At 36.5% G+C, this 19,951-nt stretch overlaps 1 long non-coding RNA gene across 1 annotated transcript in view; it reads left to right on the top strand.

The window, feature by feature from the left end:
* Window positions 1-19,951, top strand: part of LOC306666246 — a 145,865-nt gene that overhangs the window by 40,048 nt on the left and 85,866 nt on the right. Inside the window, exon 2 of the long non-coding RNA XR_013765250.1 lies at window positions 18,522-18,577. This is a non-coding gene — a long non-coding RNA (uncharacterized lncRNA). The remainder of the gene's footprint in view (window positions 1-18,521; window positions 18,578-19,951) is intronic.

Here is a 19,951-nt window from a genome sequence, read left to right as displayed (position 1 = left end):
TTAAAAAAAGTTTCAAATGGAAAATAGAATAATATCTATTTGAGGCACTTAAAATTTTTACCTTGCAGTGTTTTTTACCTTGTTATGCTTCATGAATGATTCCAGGATTTCCATTTCAAGTCTTTATTAGCATAATATGAACAGGCCGTGCATTGTTTGATGGCAGTCTCATAAAACAGGACCCATCTGCCTCTTAATGGCGTTGGGGGGGCAGTAACGGGGCTGTTCATTACCAGCAAAGTGTATTACTAAGGACCCCAAACTGGAAATTAATAAACAAAGGTGATAATTTGTTAACCTAGTAAGATCAACACATTCAGAACTTTTGGGAATGGAAAGCACCTGCCAGCTCATGGCCAACAGTCTAGCAGATCAGAGGAGTATATTTAAGAATAAATAAATAGGTTACGTCACTTAAATTTCTTGTTTTTTATTTCAGTTTGTTTTTCCTCTTCTCTTGGAATGTTTTGAACTTTGTCCTTATGAAATCGCTTGTCTGAGAAGGAGATAAAAGAATTTATTTTTTATTTTATTCCCATAGAGAGCTGAAAGGGTCTAAAGTTACCTATGAAATTTGGAGATTCTTTTACATTAGGCTAAATAAGGCAGTATATCTTTTCCTTAATGTCATTATTATCTTTCTGTGAAGAGTCAGATAATCAGATATGGCCTCAGGAGAATAACACATGTATCTGGAGCTGCAAATTAGATAAGGACTTCTTGTTCTGTCTGGCTAATCATATCCCTAGAATATTGCATAGTTTCCAGTGCAACACCAAGGATGGTTTTGCTGCTCACCAGCAATTAAAATAGAAGACATTTCACAAAGCTATTTGGGGCACTGGGAGCTCGGAACAACTCTGCAGTGTTGCTGCCCGGCTCTGCTTATTGTTAGTGCCTGGAACCAGACTGAGCAAATGCATGTCTGTGTGTGTCATGTGTGGTCACACACATGTGTGCAAATCTCTACTCACAGGCTTACTGGAGGAGGAAGTAAGAAGAGATGTTATTTTCCTACCTATAGAAAAAGGTCAAAGTACTTAGTTGGGTTTTGTGAAGTGTTTTTACTGCACATATTAAGACAATATTGATTTGATTTAATTAGCCTAATAAATGCAAACATTAGAGCTACAGACTGAGCTTCTACTATGTGTGCACCTGTCACCCTCATTGTGAGATTGTCCCACAGTAGTGGCAGCAAGAGGCATCTGTTTGCAGTTCAGGAAGATCAAACCACTTTTTATGTCAAAGCTAGAATTCACAGTCCAGTGGGGTTCCAGACCACTTTACCATGATGCTTCTTCACTCGACAGGAGTAAATCATCTAGGTCAAAATTATGTTTGTGAGCATCTACTGACACTGTCTTGACCTTGATGTAATGAGTTTTATATACAGTTGCAGAAATGGTAGAAGAAGAAAGTGAAGTTTTAAAAAAATATCTTTATGGAAAGTATTATCTCAGACACAGGTGCAGAAAAGAAGACTCTTAATTCTGCTTAAAAACTCTTTGTCTTGTGATATTTATCAGGATGAGAGTAGGTGACTCTACCAGGGATAAATACTTTACTGAAGGTCTAAAAAGATTTTTATTAGTGCCCTGTGTATATTTGGTATTGTGTAATTTAAAAAATAGATCTATGAGGAAAAAATTCTAAAACAGCTTTTAAGAATAAGACCATAAATACTATAATTTTTAAGATGTGTACCCCTTGTTTTGAAAATGCAAAGTGCTTGGCACCCAAATATCTTAATCCTTGTAACAGCTCTGCATATTAGACATTAGTTAACATCTAAGTATTTAAAATGAAAATCTCGTGAATCATGAGATTAAGTAATTCATAGGTATTGGCACCATGGAATAAACCAGCCTTACTTCAAGATATCAGCTCCCCAGTACTACACACTGCTTTCTTAAGTACAAATCTGATTAAGGATCATCCTTGAAGTCACTCAAGGTCATTGCTTATGTTGGATTGCACTAGAAAGTCAGTGGATGACAGAATGAGGAACATAATGGTAGTGTTTGTTCATCACTGGGTAGAGTAATAGAAAGAAGAAAACAGAGAAGGAAGATTAGTCATAAATGGTAATCTGCCAGCAGTATCAAAGGTAGATATGGGAATGATATCACGGGGAAGAAAAGAGTCAGTATCTCGGAAGACAATTATCCACCTCAAGGTTAACAAATCCAAAACAAAAACATCACCAGTAAAACTCCACTTCCTTTTTCTGACTGAAAAGAGCTATATGAACATATGACTTTCAACTGTTTTGCAAGCCAGGTAACCTGCAGCTGGTTCATGGTTAACTGCCAGAGCCTCGTTGGAGATGTAAACACTGTCATTCTTTATGGTTTCAGGGAATACAGCTAAATAGCATGAACATACATGGGATGAGTCAGAGGTCAGTTCATTTCTTGTTGCCTTAGTCACATATGCATCATTTAAATACTGAACAACAATGATTTGCAGGCAAATCTAATGACTGTGAAACAGAAATCCATAGTGGTAGTGAGCTCTTGAGTTGGTGCCATACAGAAATGGATTCTAATCCCTTTTGTCCCACTTATTAGCTGTGTCTGTTTTTCTATCAGTACAATGTACCTCAGGCTCTTAGAGCAAGGTTATTGTATAAGTGAAATAAATGGACGTATATAAAACTCTTGGCATGGTACCTAGGACAGAGTAAGACATTAAACAGTGGTTGCTATTGTTTGTATCACAGGATGTAGTGATCAGCTGTCCAACTCCTCTGAAATAGAAACGAATATCTAGATTTGTGTCATGGGAGTATTGCTGTCATATGATTGACCCCAGAAGGCCACTAGCAAAACCAAATGGGAGAAAAGCCACTGTCTAGCTTGTACCTTATTGTAAATATGCTAGTATTTAGGTTGGGCTGTTACCTTTGATCCCTTTCAATCTGACCAATCCCTTGCTTCACCAGCATAAAATTTCCTCCCAAGGTTTTCACTCACAGAAACAAGAAGACTCTTGAGGCCAATAACTACTTATTTATTTTTAAATGCTTTAAAATGAAAAATAATAGTGTGGGGGTTTTGCTTGAGCTTTCTTTCTGAAATGACCCTTGACAGAAACTGGAAATAGTTCTTGTCAATGCAGCCATTATCTCAAAGGGGATGTGGGAGGTAGGGCAGAATTTCTGAGTTCTTTGTACATAGACATGAAATGTCTGTCATTTAGTTAAAATAAATTATTGATTTTAAAATCAAATCAAAATATTGAGTCAAACAAGCAGGCACTGTACTTGAATTTTCCCTTATTTCTAAGAGCTGTTTTTCACCATTTTGTGAATAGTGGGGGAAAATAAGGGGTTATAAATAACAAAAACATGTTTCAGACTTCATGAAACCCAGGAGTCTATTATAGGACAGTCTGAAAAAGAGGTTAAATTACCATCAATTCCCAGAAAAATAAGTGATCCCTTTTTTTAACTTATCAGGTTAGCAAGCTGACAAAATGCTTTAAAAACAATTTTAGAAAGCTGTTCCCTTTTCCCCCAGAGGACAGGGCACAAAGCTCAAATTATTCTTTTCCTATGCCAGTGCTTTCTCCTTTTCCTGGGAACATGGGTTTTAATTTTCCTCAGTGTCATTCAGGGTGGACTTGAGAAATTCTTAAGAGCAAATGACTGGTTTTGCTGGAAGGGAGATACAGAAACCTGACATACATTTAAATCAAATGATGACAGATCGCTTTAGCAGATTACGTATTGATGTTTTCCAGGGATTAAGAGGTGACATAATTTGGGTTACTTGTCACTCAGTTGTTGTTTCAAGATCTGCAAAATTTATGTGTGTATGGCCTGAGAGTAAAGGAAGTAAAATAATGGGTGATATCACATTTGTTTTCTATCTATATTTTCTCCAAAGCTCTAGTTTTTTTTTTTTTTTTTCCATTTAAAATGTGTTATTTATCCCTTATTCTGGGTCATGTACCTTCTGTGCCCCTTCAAAATATCCCGCAATTTCCTACTATTCCTGCATTTATCACTCTGTGTTGTAATCTCAGTTTTACTGTGCACATCTACCTCCAAATCAGGGACTTTGGTTTCAATGATATTATGTGGGGCCTGGTCAGTGGTCCCTTTTAAAAGCTCCCTGGTGATTCTGGTTCACAGCTAGGATGACTGCTGAGCTAGATAGACAGCTCCATGAATACAGGATGGTTTTCAATCATATCCCATTTCCTCACTCAGTGCCAGAAACACAGTAAATGCTCAAGACACATCTATGGACCAAATGTCCTGATATGCCCAATGCTTGGTACAATGTTAAGCACAGTTGTTTGTTGAATGAATAAATGAGTGAATATGTTAAATTCCACAGGATTATACACATCATTAAAAAAGTCTTTGGTTTCAAAAAGTTGGAGTTGAATAGGAGTGAAGGGAATTGAGGAAACACACCAAAAATTCTGATATCATCACTCATAGACATCAATGGTGAAAATATTCTCAGAGGTTGTAATGATTTCTTACTGAGAATACCTCTCATGGCAAGGATCATTCTTCTGTCTGAATGCAGAAATTTTCCAAGTGACATGGCAAATGTTCAACTGATTGAAGCTTTGAGCAAATTCTGTTTAAGGTCTTCTGGAAGCTGCTAAAGCCTTCTGAGGTCATTCCAGACCATTTTCCTTCCTCTGTTATGCACTGAGGCAGGAAATGTTTTCTTCTTTTTGAAATGAGCAATTCAAGGGGCCTGTAAAGAATGCACCAGTGCAACATGCTATCAGCTCCCTACAGCTGTTTACCAGGGTCTTTTTCATTCTTAACGGGGACATCAAGTTCTTTTGGATACTAGCGATGGTTTTATACATAAGACAAAATAAACACTTCCTGTAGGGCTTCAGAGGGCAACTTTATTTAAGTCTTATCTTTCATTTTCCTTCAACCAAGAGAGGAAGAAACAAGATTTGAGAGAGGCCTCCCATTTATCAGGTTATGCTGTAGTTACTTGGTACACTAAGAACTTTATTTTTATTTTATTGAAAGCAGTAAAACCCCTCAACTTAACTTTTCCATCTTGCAGCATTTAATTTTTCATATTTGTGAGTGGTCATGGCCCTCACCCAAGGTCATCTGAGAACAATAGTACCTTGGTCATTGACATTCTTAAGGTCTTGTTCAGAGGGGTTGTTTGGAGCTGCAGAGTCTGGCCTGAGTCATCCCAGTCTGTGCCAGGGAGACTGAAGAATTGGACGCCCCCCAAGGGGATGGTAGTTATTTTGCGAATCTCCAGGTTGAAACAGGCAGTTAGCGATGAGTGTACATGTGCTTTGTCTGGAACTTACTCCTGAACAGGGACAGACCTTCACCTTTTAATCAGGATGAACTTAGAGTCAGATAGAATTTGCCAAAAAGCCCACCTGGAGGAAAGTCTGATGATTTGATGGGAGACCATGTGATTGGAGGGAGGTTGACTTTGCTCTAAGTCCCATTGCCTCATGTGCCGTGTAGATTGATTAAGATCCTTAACTTCCTTGGGGCTCGTGTTTCTCATCAATCAAATCTAATAATACACTCACGGTGTTGCCATGAAGACCAAAAGACTTAAGATATATTATTTTCTTACCCCTGGATGCCCCTGAATAGCCTCGTTCCCTTTTTCATTTCCTTTGCTTGGAAAAGTGTTGATAGATTCCATTGGCTAATCTACAGAAAGATTTTTTTTTTCCTTTACTGAAAGAAGTGCAGTATCACTGATTTTGTCAGATACATACCTTATTTAGAAATACTTGTTAAAACTATACTGTGTGCAGCACAAAAAGAATAAAACAGAGTGCCCTTCTGTTATGATCAATACTAACATAGGTGTTATGATCAATACTAACATAGAGAAACATGCATACAGCAATATGCATCTGATTAAGGTAGAGCAGAAGAGTTTAATGGAAACAAAGTACTGAGCCTGGAACCCAAAGATAGGATCCTCATCTCTGCTCTAGCTGTGTGATACAAGGCTCATTTATAAAATAGGAATAAGATCTACCTTAATAGTGAGTGTTATTTAGAGATCAGGTAAATGGCAGAATGTTCGTAGATTCACCTTGGAAGTGCTTTTAGCATACTACCCACATTAAATACTAAGAAAAGGTTGTATTTAGTTTAGACAAGAGGTGTCCCCCAAAAGCTCTTGTGAATGCAGGAATGTTCAGAGGTGAAATGATTGGCTTTGAGAGCTGTAACCTAAGCAGCCTATCCTAGTTGGACTGAGTGGGAGGTAACGGTAGGCATGTGGGGACTGGTGGATGTATCCTGGAAGGGGTTGCTTTTGTTGGGTATTATGGTCACAGTGATGAAATGCTAACTAAAAGGTATTTCTTTCTACTATTTACCAGAAACAAACTATTTTAAGAGTAGGAATGGTGTACAATTGGGGAAAAGGTATTTTTTGTAAGCCAGGGAAGATGATGGTGGGTTTAGTTACAGTATGCTGACAGCAATTTTGCATTTTCTTAGCTGCCCCTTGGAAGCAGGAAGCAGGGCTAGATTTCATGTAGGCAGTGCCAGTGTTTGCTCAGGTGGGACTGTGATATAGACCTGCTGGAAATAGGATAATCTTGATGAACCTTCAGTGGTGCGCTTGTGAAACCTTGACTGAGGTGTGTACAACTATGGATGGCAAGACCGAGGACTTCAGGAAAATAGAGTTTTCATGGGAACAGCAATAAAAATAGTGTGCACGTTGCTTATTTGAAAATCACAGTTCATAAAAGGTCTCAAAGTCATCCACTACTAAAACAAACTAAATTTATGGGTGTTTAAAAAACTGCTTCAACAGGTAATCATTTTCCTGACTGTCCTTAATTGTTCTGGAAATCTGAACCAGATTCCCCCATGAGTTGCATGTTTTGCAAACTCACTTAAAAGTTTTGGGTCTTTAATGACTTGGGACTTAACATTGTACTTTATTATTGTTTGTTAATTATTCAACTGTCGGCCAAATCTTTTGGTCACTACTCTCTCCGGTACTGGTCTTCATCCCACACACTGAGACCGTGAAACCTAAACAGCTCAGATTTATATGCCCCTGTTCCTTTGGAACAGAGAGAGCATACAGCAATGTCCTTTTGGTTATTTTGTTTAAAATGACTGAATTCCAAAAACCATAGGTTGAAATATTGAAGACTTCAAATTGTCAAACAACAATACTGTATAATCTTATTATAATTTGAAGCCCACATATGCCAAGTCACTCATCTGGGTGACAACTTGGAATTAGGTATGGTATGTGTTTTAGTCAGCTTTTTTGCTCCTGTGACCAAAAGACCTGGCAAGAGCAATTAGAGGAGAAAAAGGTTATTTGGCGGCTTATGGTTTCAAGGGGCTCAAGTTTCAGAGATCTGAGGCCATAGATAGCTTATTCCATTGCTCAGGGCCCAAGGTTAGGCATAATAACATCATGGAAGAAGTGAGTGACAGAGGAAAGCAGCTGGAACATGGCACCAGGAAGCAGATAGAAAGCTCCATTCAACAAGGACAAAGTACATACTCCAAGGGTACACCCCCAATGACTTACTTCCTCTAGCCACACCCTACCTGTCTACACTTACCACCCAATTAATTCCTATCAGGGGATTAACACATGATTAGGTTTACATTCTCATAATCCAGTCATTTTACCTGTAAACTTTCTTACATTGTTTCACACTTGAGAATTTGGGGGACCCCTCATATTTAAACTATAACAGTATGCTATTGCAAGTGGTTAAAACCCTGAGTTCATCATTCATAAACATTCATCTGTTAGTTTATCAAATGAGCAAGTTGTCCTTGAGGATATGGTTCAACAAAGTGCCCTGAGCAGGGAAGTTTAGGGAAGGTGCTCTCCCACCCAGGTATATTGATATTCAAGGGGTACCCAATGGGAGTCCCTTGTGGTGGCATGAACATGGCACAGGATTGAATGGATGGAGAAACAGACAAAGGTAATAGCAGAGGACACTATTTTGACCATTCCTGTTTTGTGCCCAGAACTGACCTTGTTTAGAAGCAAGCCATCCCTACTGCTGCTTTTGTCATGAAGGGGAGTGTGTTTAAAAATGGTAGATAGAGTCTACTTAATTATTGTGGCAATAACTGATAGCTTTCCTCATACTGTGCTGTTAATATGGGTCTTCATGTATCTGTAAGACTGATAGGGTATGTAGCACAGGTCTTTATGTGTGAATACTTGACTTACATACTTGGTTACCCCTTTAGAACGTCTGTATTTCCTGGTCAGACTTACTCTTTGACTACTTAAAAACAAAGCACAATCAAGTAGAAAAGAGGTGAGAACAAAAGACCATGAGAGTGTGGAGATGATAAAATTATTTCAGACTTGGATTTGGAGGGTGGAGGTCAGGGATCAAAGAAGAGCTTATTTGTCAAATGTGAAGTACCTTGAAGGAAAGGTAGGAATTATGAGAAGAGTGATCAAGAACTAGGAACAGAAAGGCAAAGACCCTGAGGTGAATCAGTATGTTCACTTTCCATAAGTGACGGAGTCTGGAGTGGTTGGATTGCAGAGGCGGAGGTGACTGATTGGTGACAGCTGCTGTCAAGTTTAATCTCTTCCTGATATTTAGAGGGAAAATTGGGCTAGACCACATATTAATTGGAATATCTTTTTAAGTGTTCTCCGTGCATGTTATTAATGTGGGACATGGAAGATCTAGAAAAGAATGATGTAAAAGTTAATAAAAATAGCAATATTCCTATTCAAAACATTTTTTTTCTTTGAGTTTTTTTACTTTGTGAAGTTATTTTTTGTATTAGCTAACCCTGCTTTAGAAGTAGTTTTTGAATATTTTTATTTTATTGTAATCTACTTCATATTAATATTCTGATTTAAAATTATAAACATCCTTTTTTGAAAAAAATCAGAATGAAAAGAACTTCAATTTAAACAAGTATTTGTGAATTTTCAAGCTTCTATTTGTCTAGTTCTACATTCATAGCTGAAAAAGAAACATTTATCTCACCAAGTTGTAGAAAGGAATAGAGAAATTACATATTCAGACTTCAGTGATTCATCTCACTGAGCCGCTTTCTCTTGGCCTACTGTATAAGGAGGCATCAGGCCCTAGAGAGAGATGTTAGTTCACTCCCACAGCTATTTTTCTATCTCTTCAGCAATTACTCAACTGTTTCTGTAGTTAGATAATTTAGAGCATATGTGGACTATTCTGACTATTTTAGACTCACTTTTTGGTCTATTTTTTCTTTTATGTATAACCTTGGTTACATACTAACATAACAGTATTTTATTTAAGTACAGAGGCACATAAGACTGTGAAGTGGTATTTTTACAATTCTTTTTCAAGAGAACTATATTTAGTAAGACATGAGTTTTAAAAAGTTATTTCAGCATCAGTGAAATCCCATTACAGACTTCAGAAGAGAACCAGAACCCAGCCATGCCTCATTAGCACTTGATCTTTGATAGTAGCCCTTCCCAACAGAGTTTGAATTCAGGCATCTTTAACCATATGGGTTATTCGATTCAGTGTATACTGCATCATGTTCTTTGTGGATAATATGTGTAAATGTAAATGTGTTCTGGAATGATTTGTCTCTGCAACTGGACATGATTCTGGACATGATTATTTCTACTTAAAGAAATAGTCTATGTAGAGTCTATTACATAATGGGTCACTCAAATTTTGTTGTTGTTTAATTAATGCATAATGATTTAAATAGATTCCAATGAAAATATAAGTAATAGGTAGAACTGAACTAATACTCACCTATTAAGTTCAGTAATAGGGGGAAAAAAGTCAGCTTTCTTCTAAGGTCTTTACAGTTCTCAAGGCCTTCAGAACTTCAAATGCTCCATACAATTTCTTCTCCTCATACATTGTTAGGAGTTCACTAGCAGCTAAAGGATGGAAGGCTTGGACATACGATTGAGAAATTTGAGTCCTAAAGTGTATGGTCTATGTTTTTAATCTCCTCCCTTCAATGTTTTGAAAAAAGAGTAATTTTATTTTTGCATTGTGCTCAATGTAAGTAAAGATGACCTAAGCCATATTCAGATAATATTCATGGTAAGTGTATAGAAGCCTTCTTTAAAAGTAATATTTAAAAATCTGTCTACATGAAAGTGTGGAGGTTCTACAAATCTTTCTTGTTGGAATAATTACTAGGAGCAGAAATCACCCTAAGTTATCCAGTTCTATAATTATGAAATTAACATTAATTTTTAAAACTATGGATGAGAAATTAGCAGAGGTCATCTGATCTCAAAATCTAATAATCTCAATCCAGTACTGAATCAAAGTAGAAGATGTCAGAATCCACAGATATTCCAATTATTTTGAAATTGATCTAGATTTGACAGTTCCTGAAAGATTTTCTAATGAACCTTCAACTGTAATTTTGTAAGAGTTAGGATTTCAAGAGAAATTCCTTGGGCATTAATTGTCAATTCTTTTGTTTTGTTTTGGTATGTACAGAATCTTTTTATGTAGACTTAAAATCATTGGAAAAGTTTAAAAAATTGAGAACAAAAGGAAATTAGATTTTTCAGAGATGGTTTTGAGTTTAGGTAGAAAACTATAATATCTCTAATTATCTTTAAACTTCGGGAAATAAAAAGTAGTAAATTTGTTTTATCTAAAATTATGCTACTATAGTTACATTGTGTATGTTATTAAAATAATGCAAATTATAGATACAAGGCAAGTACCGTCTTGAACCATTAGCAACGAAACAAAAACATGAAGACCTCACAGTATAAAATAGGTGTTGACCTGGGACCAAGTGTCTCACAGCTGTTGGGACATTTCAAAAGTCCTTCTATCTTTAAAATGCACAGTTTTAGCCTCCTGTGTTACACCACTGTGTGTATCTATGGTTATTTATGCTGAAAGAGAACAGTTTATGTATGTTTATTCCTAGCATCTAAGCAACTACTTCACATTTTTTTTTCTTTCTATTAGCTCAGATGTTTGCAAGGCCATTTTGCCATTTTCATCAAAGGGGAAAAGGGTCATGCAGAGTGACTTTCAGTATTGACTAGTAATAGTACATTTATTCACAATTATTTAATGTTTGTATAATGGGTTCTTTCTGTAAAGATGCATATAGGAACCAAGAATATATGATTTTTCTTTCTTTGGGATGGTCACCTTTCTGATAACTTGCCTTTTCTTTTGACCAGGTAAGTTGTCTTCTCACACAGACCAAGGTCTTCCCAACTCCATACACCCAATAGAAACCACCCACATTACCAAAATTTTTCAGTTATGAATTTTGTCAATCACATCTATATTTGGCTCATCTTTTCATTTTTAACTCTGAAATCAGTTTCCCATCTATAACTTAAACACATAGTGCACAATAGTTTCTTCCTACATTGATTAAAGTTTATGTATCAGTAACTGGAATGGAACTGTCAAACTGAGATTTTAATTTTTTTTTTTACTTAAAATTTATTCTAAGTGGAAAAGTGACATTGAAAGTATATGGTAGCTTATTTTCTCAAGTGATTAAAAGTGTACTTTGAGTTCATCTTTTGAACTTAACCTGTTATAATTATATGACACATGGACTGGACCTGTGTGTCTCTGGATAAGATAGTGTGTGCCTCAGCCAAGCATCCTGGGATATAATTTATTTAGTTAATGCTCCAATTCCTTTTCTTGGGCTTTATCAGAGCCCAGCGGTAATTTTAAGTGTGAACTCCAAACCTGCAGTTTTGAATTCCTTTCTTTCTTCTAATTTAGAACAAAGACTTAAGAAGTTTTCTTGACATTTCTCATTTCCAGAAGAAAAATACCGTATGGACATCCTCTCCTGTCTCTTGCTAAGAAGGGTCCAACTTCGCAGCCAGGGTCTCCGTTTTCACTCACAACCTTGCAGACATTTAAGCTGAAACTCAGTCCCTTCCTAGATCCTGGGATAATGACTGCTATCAGGGGGCTTTATCCTTCCTGTTAACTCCTTCTTCTTCTTTCTTGGATATTGGAGATTATCCTTTCTCGTTCAGCAGTGCTTTTCTCATATGGGAAATGCTTACTTAAACACAATACATTGTGCAGAAAAATAAGCACATTAGAGAAGTACAGCTCTATGAGTTGCTACAAATTAAGTATGTATGTGCATAATTACTGCCTATATCAATATAAAAATATTATGAGAGCCCTGGAAACCTCTTTATTTTCTCTAAGTTACTGAACTCCACCAGGGTAGTCACTAAACAATTGTAACTTTATAGATTAGTTTTAAATGCTTTTGAATTTTAAGTAAATAGAATGATAAAATTTGTGCTCTTGGTCTATGATACTTTTTGTTTTGTCACAGCATCATATTAGTGAGACATGCCCAGGTTATTCTATGTAGCTGTAGTTTTAAAATTTATATTCTTATGAATATGCCATGCCTATTCCATTTGTTGATGAAAACTGAGTTGTTTCAAATTTAGGGCTACAATAAATATGCTGCTATGAGCATTTCTGTCCTGGCTCTTTATGAACATATGTGCCCATTTCCATCTGGTATATTGTTATGAGTGGAATTACTAGTGTATGCATATATTCTTCTTTTTAAAGTATTTATCCTTTGCATTCCTGTCAGCAATGTAGGAAAGTTTTAGTTGGTTCATATCCTCTGTCGTTTCTTACAACTTTAAGAATTGCCAGGTTTTTTCTTCCATACATTTTAATGAATACAGTTTCTTAAGTTGAAATAAGTTTGATTTTTCATTATTTTTCCTTCATGGTGAATGTGGCTTTTTGTCTTGTTTGAGAAATCTGTCCCTTCCCAATTCATGAAGGTATTCTCCCACATTACCCTAATTATTTATTTATTTATTCATTTATATTATTAAAATTTCTTTTATTTTTACAGACTGCATTGCCTGAATATTTATTACTTTGCTTTTTGTATTTGCACATCACTAATTTTCACATGGAATTCATTTTTGTGTATTGTCATAAATAAAGAGATCATATATCTGACTAGTCTTTCTGAATTCTGTCTTCTCCTCCATTAGTCTGTTTGTTCTTGTATCAAGACCACATAATCTTACTTATTGTAACTTCATAATCTTGAAATCAGGTAGTGTGAGGTCTCCAATTTTATTATTCTTTAAGACTTGTTTAATTATTCTAGTCCCTTTGTGTTTTCATGTGAATTCTAAAACCAGATTTTCAATTTGTGTTGAAATATGTATTAATGTTTATTGAATTCATAAACTAATTGGAGGATCTTGAAACTTTTTCAGTATTGACACTTCTAATCCATAAAGTTTTATTGAAATATTTTAAATTTCTCTGAGTAATGTTTTATAGTATTATATAGAGATCATATGTCTTTAAGGTTTAGTACTATGTATTTAATTTATACTCTTACAAATGTTCTCTCTTTAAAGTTACATATCTCAACTGTTTTTCTAACATATAAGTGCATTTTTATATCTAGTAGTGTTGTTAAATTTACTTATTTTTTCTATTGGCTCATCTGTAAACATATTTGGACCTGCTACTTTCAGAGTTATGTTTTCTAGTTCTTCCATGTTTTCTTCTTTTTGCCTTTTATTATTTAACTGGATAGTGAATTTATGTGATCTTAGCAAACAACTTAGTTTTCAAGATGTGGAGTAAGCTTTCAATATTTCACAGGTAAGTATTGTTTGCTGTAGGGTTTATAGATGGCCATTTTCAGTAAGGAAGTGCTCATTAATTGCTGATTTACTGAGTTTTTATAATGGATTGCTGTTACATTTTATCAAAGTTTCTGCTCAGCTGTTCTGTCTACTGTTCCTTTATTGTTCATCTTCTCCAAAACATAAAACTTGATCCTGTGCTGGAGGCTGTCGGCATGGCGCTCATCTGTTTGAACAACATGTGGATGGTGTGGCGTCTGTTTCTTTTACAGACTTGTGTCTAATCCTGCTGGTTTTAGCACCCACCCACCACCCCCGTGCATTCTTGTGCCCTACACTTTAGGAGTCCTCCATGCTCTTGCTTCCTTGTGGTTTCCACACTCTGCACCATGGATCAAACTCTTCCTTCTTGGCTTTCTCATTCCTGTCCTGTTCATGCTTAAAATTTAGTTTTCTGTAACTTACTAAATTACGTTCCATTGTTTTCTCTGCTTTCCAACCTCCCAAATTCTTATTCATTCACTTGACAAATGTTTTTGAATTAGATTGCCAGATTTAGCAAATAAAATTACATAACGCCCAATTAAATTGGAATTCCAGATAAACAACAGATTTAAAAAAAAAATACAAGTACAGTATGTTCCAAATATGACATAGGACATACTTACACTAAAAAAAAGTATCCATTCTTTTTCTGAAATTCAAAGATAACTGGTCTTCCCATATTTTATCTGACAACCCTATTCTGAATACCAACAGGGTTAGGTATTATTCTAGGTATAAGTAATTTAGATAAAAAATGTTCAAAATCTCTGCTCTTAGGAGCTTATGTTCTATTAGGAGGGACAAATACTACATATGACCAGTAAATTATGTTTTAAGCTGGAGGGCACTAGATGACATGGAAGAGAAGTGAAGTAGGCTAATGGATATCAGGTACATACAGTGGTTTTCACTTAAGGTATGTTAGAAAGAGTGTCAAAGCAGAAGTGAAATTACAGCAAGAACTTGAGTTGTATAAGTTGGTGGTGGGGGTGATCCAAGAGGAGCAAGTGCAGCTAGGTGCACCAAGCAGCAGTGCAGTCAGGGGCCCAACTGGCTTAGCAAGGGCACCCATGTCAAGATGAGTTCAGGATGGGAACAAGAGTCCAGACAATTATAAGTAAACATTTTGGACCACTGTGTAAAGTAGGCTTCTGAGTGAAGCAAGAGGGCAGTGGAGTATTTACTCATTACTGATAGTGTTAAAAGATAGGAATTAGAAAAAGAAATAATCTGGATGCTGTGCCTGAGAATGGACAATGGTGGACCAGGGGAGACCAGGGAAGAGCTTAGGCAAAAATCTAAAAAGGAGATGATGGTGGCCATGAGTGTTCATGATAGTAATGGGACTGGTGAATATTTCGGTGGTAGATCCTACAGGGTTTCCTAATGGAGTGGACATAAGTATTAGAGTGGAGTCATGGATAATGCAAAGATTTTTGATCTGAGGAATTTCAATCTTCATCTCATCTATTTTAATACTACCTCCTCTCTTTTCATCTTCATTGCTTTATGATTTGTTATGTTCCTTTAATTATGGCACAGTGGGCTTTCGTTTAGGGCAGTAATAAACCTGTGTGTTCAATTCAACATTGATATTTATCCAGAAGTCCACACACATGGTTTTCTGATGTTTTATTCAGCTTTTGTATCACTGTGATGAAAAAATTGACAGGAGGAGGAAAAGTATCTTTTAGCTCAAGGTTTTAAAAGGTTCAGTTCATGACAGTGAACTCCATAGTTCTGAACCCAGAGTGAGGCAGGATATGGCAAAGGTAAGCAGCTCAGGACATGATAACCAGGAAGGGGAGAGAGAGAGGGTGAGTGCAAGTGCTCTCTGCTCACAAGGGGCCAAATATAAACTCCAAAGGCAAACCCCCAGTGACCTACTTCCTCCATTTACACGCTAACTGCCCACAGTTAACTTCCCAGTTAATTCATTCAAGTGGATTAATCCACCGTTAGGTTACAGCTCTTATAATCTAATTATTTCACCTCTTAACACACCTGAGCCTTTGGGAGACACTACATATTCAAGCTGTAATGTCTGAAAAATCAATTTTACTTGTAAAAGTAAAATTTAAAGTAAGTTTAAATAAAATATAATCTTATTTACAGGAAAGAAACACCTTGAAATGTCACTGTATTGTGACAATTTATTTTTACAAAGGTGAAAATAAATGTCTGTGACCAAGACAACATGGCTCATATCCATGTAACACATGTGACTCAATTAGAATTTTCTTGTTGTACTTGTTTTCAATGATGAGAGATCATTTTTTATCACTGTGCCACCACTAATATGATATCCACAAATTAACTTCTCTGTAATTAAACTTGTCCATTTTTGTACTTTGGAACAACTGATGGCAATCATTCAAGAACTTTTGTTCCTAAAAAGAGATTCTGCATTCCCTGCATAATTCTACAAGGAGTTGGAAAACATCTACTAAATTGGAGCAGATTGAAAGCCTTTTATTGAGAAGTATGAGAGGGATCCATTAAAAGAAGTATATAAATGCATAACTTGTTAACATAAGTATTTTGTCATTCAGTTTTTTCGTAGTTAAGCATGGTAAATCTGATTTTATGCTCTCATGCTATTGTTGGTTTTCTACTATCTTTTTTCCCCTCTCCTGTTTTGTGGAAAAATGCTAAACCTTAACTAGATTTATTTCTTTTATATATTTCCCACATCTCCCTGTTCTTTCCATTGATCAAAATGATCAACAAAAAATATTAAAGAGCAAATAAATGTTCAAAAACTACCAACCATTGAGTGAGCTTTATGCAAAAACATGACAACTTTAATAAGAGTAACTTGTCTAACCTGAGGCATTAATTGAAAACCAATGTGACGACTTCATGTTGAGAATTATATGCACCTTCTGAATAAATTTTTAAAATTCAGTTCTGCAAATGAAAAATGTACTCAGTCATGTTTTAAGTTTTTTTTTAATTGTTGACATACATGAGACTTATCAAAAAACCAGAATACTCAGAGTTTATCCTTTCCACGCCTATCTTATTTTTTAACTGGACTTAGTAATTTCTGTGAGTGTTTCAGTGGCAGTATGCTAACTGGAAATTTGTTTGTGTCTCTTCCTGGGAACCTGGGCTGGGTTGCCATAGTTTGTACTCCAGCATGAACAAGGTGAAACTTTCTGGAGTCTCCATCTTGCATTAGTGTGGAACACAAAGTTGGGTAAAAAGGAAATCTAAAAAATTTTCCATTTGTCATAGGTCCCTTGTGGGCTGTTCCCCAACCCAAGACCCTTTGGGATTCCATCTCTTCTATTGTTCAGGTACTTTGATACACATTTTTAAGAAGTTATGAAAGTTCCCAAGAAAAGTCTCTGTGATGGCAGCCAATTCCACAGTGATACCATGGCTTTTGTAAACATGAAAAATATTTGAGACTAGGTCTGTTGACCATGATACAAAGGAATGATTATCCTGTTGAATCATTCAGTCTTTCTTTTTACCAAAACACACCTCCTTTTTTTTCTGGTAATCCAATTTGATGACTTTGGATAATGGTTTCAGTCCTATACAAAGTAGGACTATCTGATAGGAATTTAGAGCTTTCTGTGTATAAGGAGCCCCTGTTGTATCATCTCTTAAGCATCACAGGAACCCTTGGAAAAATGCTTTGAGTTAGGTATTATTTTATCCCTTTTTGAAGATGATAGCTTGAGTACAGAGTGGTGAAGTTACATCCTTAAGGTCACACCATCCAAAAAAGTAGGATCCAGGATGTGAAACAAAGTAGTCCTCCTTTGGATGCTCTACCTATATACATTGTTCTGTTGTTCATCTGGAAAGAATCCTAAGAGAATAGCATTCCTGTGTTAATAGAGCAAATAAAGTGTTTATAATCATCAATCGCAGACTTGATCCTTCCTTAACTGGTGGGTTCCATCTGCCCAGAGTGATCAGCTTCCACAAACAGATCCACTTACGTGCAGTTATTCAATCATTCCCAAACCAGACTGAGGTTGATGAAATCTATATTCCTTTTCACAGCTCTCATCCTCCACATACTTGACCTGGCTGTCTAACCTTCCCTTCTTGTACAAACACAAGCGAATTTGATAGCAGCCTTTATAGTGTGCTTGATGGATTCCACTTCAAGTTAGTGTGAATGAATTTCAGTCATGTGCATTATCTCAGCCAAGCATCTTCACTCAAGCCTTTGGTTTTATCTCTAATGGAAGGCTTTTGGTCCACTAAAATGTCATTGTTCAGTAACCAAGTAGTGAGATAATTTGAGGGTGGAAGGCCCTTGAAATAACATCTTCACAAGTTATATCACTGAATGAGACTGAGAGAGGGTAGAAATGCCTCAAGGAATAATAGTTCTCAGTTTCTTTGCTTGCTTTGACCTACTCTCCTCGAGTGGAAGTAAGGCTAGCAATGGTCCATTACTTGTTGCAGAAGACATTTTCCAGGAGCTCTTGGAGTTTCTGGAAGAACATGTATCCTGCTGTCATCATTTTCTTCCAAGATTGGAAAAGATATAGCAAGCACATCTGTTCCCTCCAGACACTGCACCCCATCACTGCCTGTACTGAGGCTGTGGGGTCATGTCACTCAGAACCTCTGCGTGTTCTGACATGGTCATGTTTTGGTAAGCAGCTTGAGGAGATGTTTTTGTGAAAACAATACTCCTGTGAATGACTGCCTGTGCTTTGTATTACTTTGTTCTTTGATAAAAGCCATTGAAAAGAGAACCATCTTATTAAAAGAGGCACTGTGGTGGACTTCTGCCGCTGTCACTGAGTTTTGAGTCGGTTTATAAGTGTGTCTCTCCCATTGGATTCACTGACGTCAAGGACTTTTCTTTTCTCTTTGTATCCTCAGTGCCCAGAAGAGTACTTGGCATGGAGAGAGTGCTCAGAAAATGTGGAATGAATAAAGTGAGTGAACGTATAAGGAAATGGATAAATAGATTTGTGTTGAGTGTATATATAACCGTTACCTCTACAGGAGTATATGTGGATAATTTTCCCACAGGTTTTGTGGAACACCAGAGAGTATCCTACAGTATTAGACGGCATTATTTATGCTATTAGACTCAGATACTGCCCCAAATCATTCCATTTATTAACAAAAATTTAAAGCTTAGGGCTGGGGGTGTAGCTCAAGGGTAGAACACTTACCTAGCATTTGTGAGGTCCTGGATTTGATTCCTGGCATCAGTGAAAGATAATAATTTTTAAAAATTGGGATTTAGATTGTAAGTAAATATTAACTAGGAAATTTTCCAGAATGTGCCCAAATTGCACATGTTTTTAAGAATGCTATAAAAAATACCCCAAAGCCTTTTGTTATTCATGGCTTAAGTTGTATTAAAGAAAACACAGCAGCCCTTGGTTACCTATCTCAGGTTTATTGTCCCATTTGGATTCTGTACAACTCCATTCTACCCAGTCTCATGTCTTTCATTCCCAGCATGCAGCCTTGCTCTGTATACACCAGTGTCCTTAGTAATTCTCTCTACCCAGCACGTGGACTGTGGATGGCCCTTGCTCATTCTAGTCCCATCATATGGTTGCATGATGCCTCCCATCCTTCAGTTCCACTTAGTCAGCTTCCACCTCTCTCCTAGGTCCTGCCTCTGTCCTCCACCATGTTGTTCCCCAGTAACTCTTGACTTTGTTCTTTTTCCAAGTTCCTTATACACATTGTTAGAGCTACAGTTATAACCTTATTTTATTTCTACGTTGGGCTCATTAACTTCCTCTCCACATATAAGCTCTTTGAAGGCAATGATTGGGTCAGAACCTCTAACACTCCCAACAATACCAAAATAAATGCTCAGCATGCAACGAGGTGCTCAGTAGCATTACTTATTTGTCAAAAGAATAAAGGGTAATTGCTCTACGTTTCACTGAACCTTTATTGGGACTATTCATACATTTCCTCTCATTTGGTCTTCTCCAAAAATTACAATCACTTATCAAAAGTCTTTTTTGATCCGTCATATTTTTAATCCTATGTCATAACCAAATGACATCCAAACTTGTCTGGAAGGAAATTTTGTCTTCCTATTTGGAATCTTGCTCCCCATTCTACCCACCAGACACTGATTTAAAAGTCTTCAAAATTTTGTCTCAGGGTGACTTCAGTTTGGGAAACCATATGGCCACAGTGAACTTGATAAACAAGCAGCAGACTGAAGATACACTTAGTGGAGGGAACATTTTCCCGATAGTGTTCATTGCCAGCCAAGAAGTTTTAAGTAGTGAAGAACTTAAGGGCAACCTGTGAGTCTGAAACAGCACTTTCCC

The sequence above is a fragment of the Sciurus vulgaris genome (genome assembly GCF_902686455.1).
Source record: "Sciurus vulgaris genome assembly, chromosome: 7".
Taxonomy (NCBI): domain Eukaryota; kingdom Metazoa; phylum Chordata; class Mammalia; order Rodentia; family Sciuridae; genus Sciurus; species Sciurus vulgaris.
Note: the sequence above shows the minus strand (reverse complement) of the source record. Positions and strands in the feature narration are given on the sequence as shown.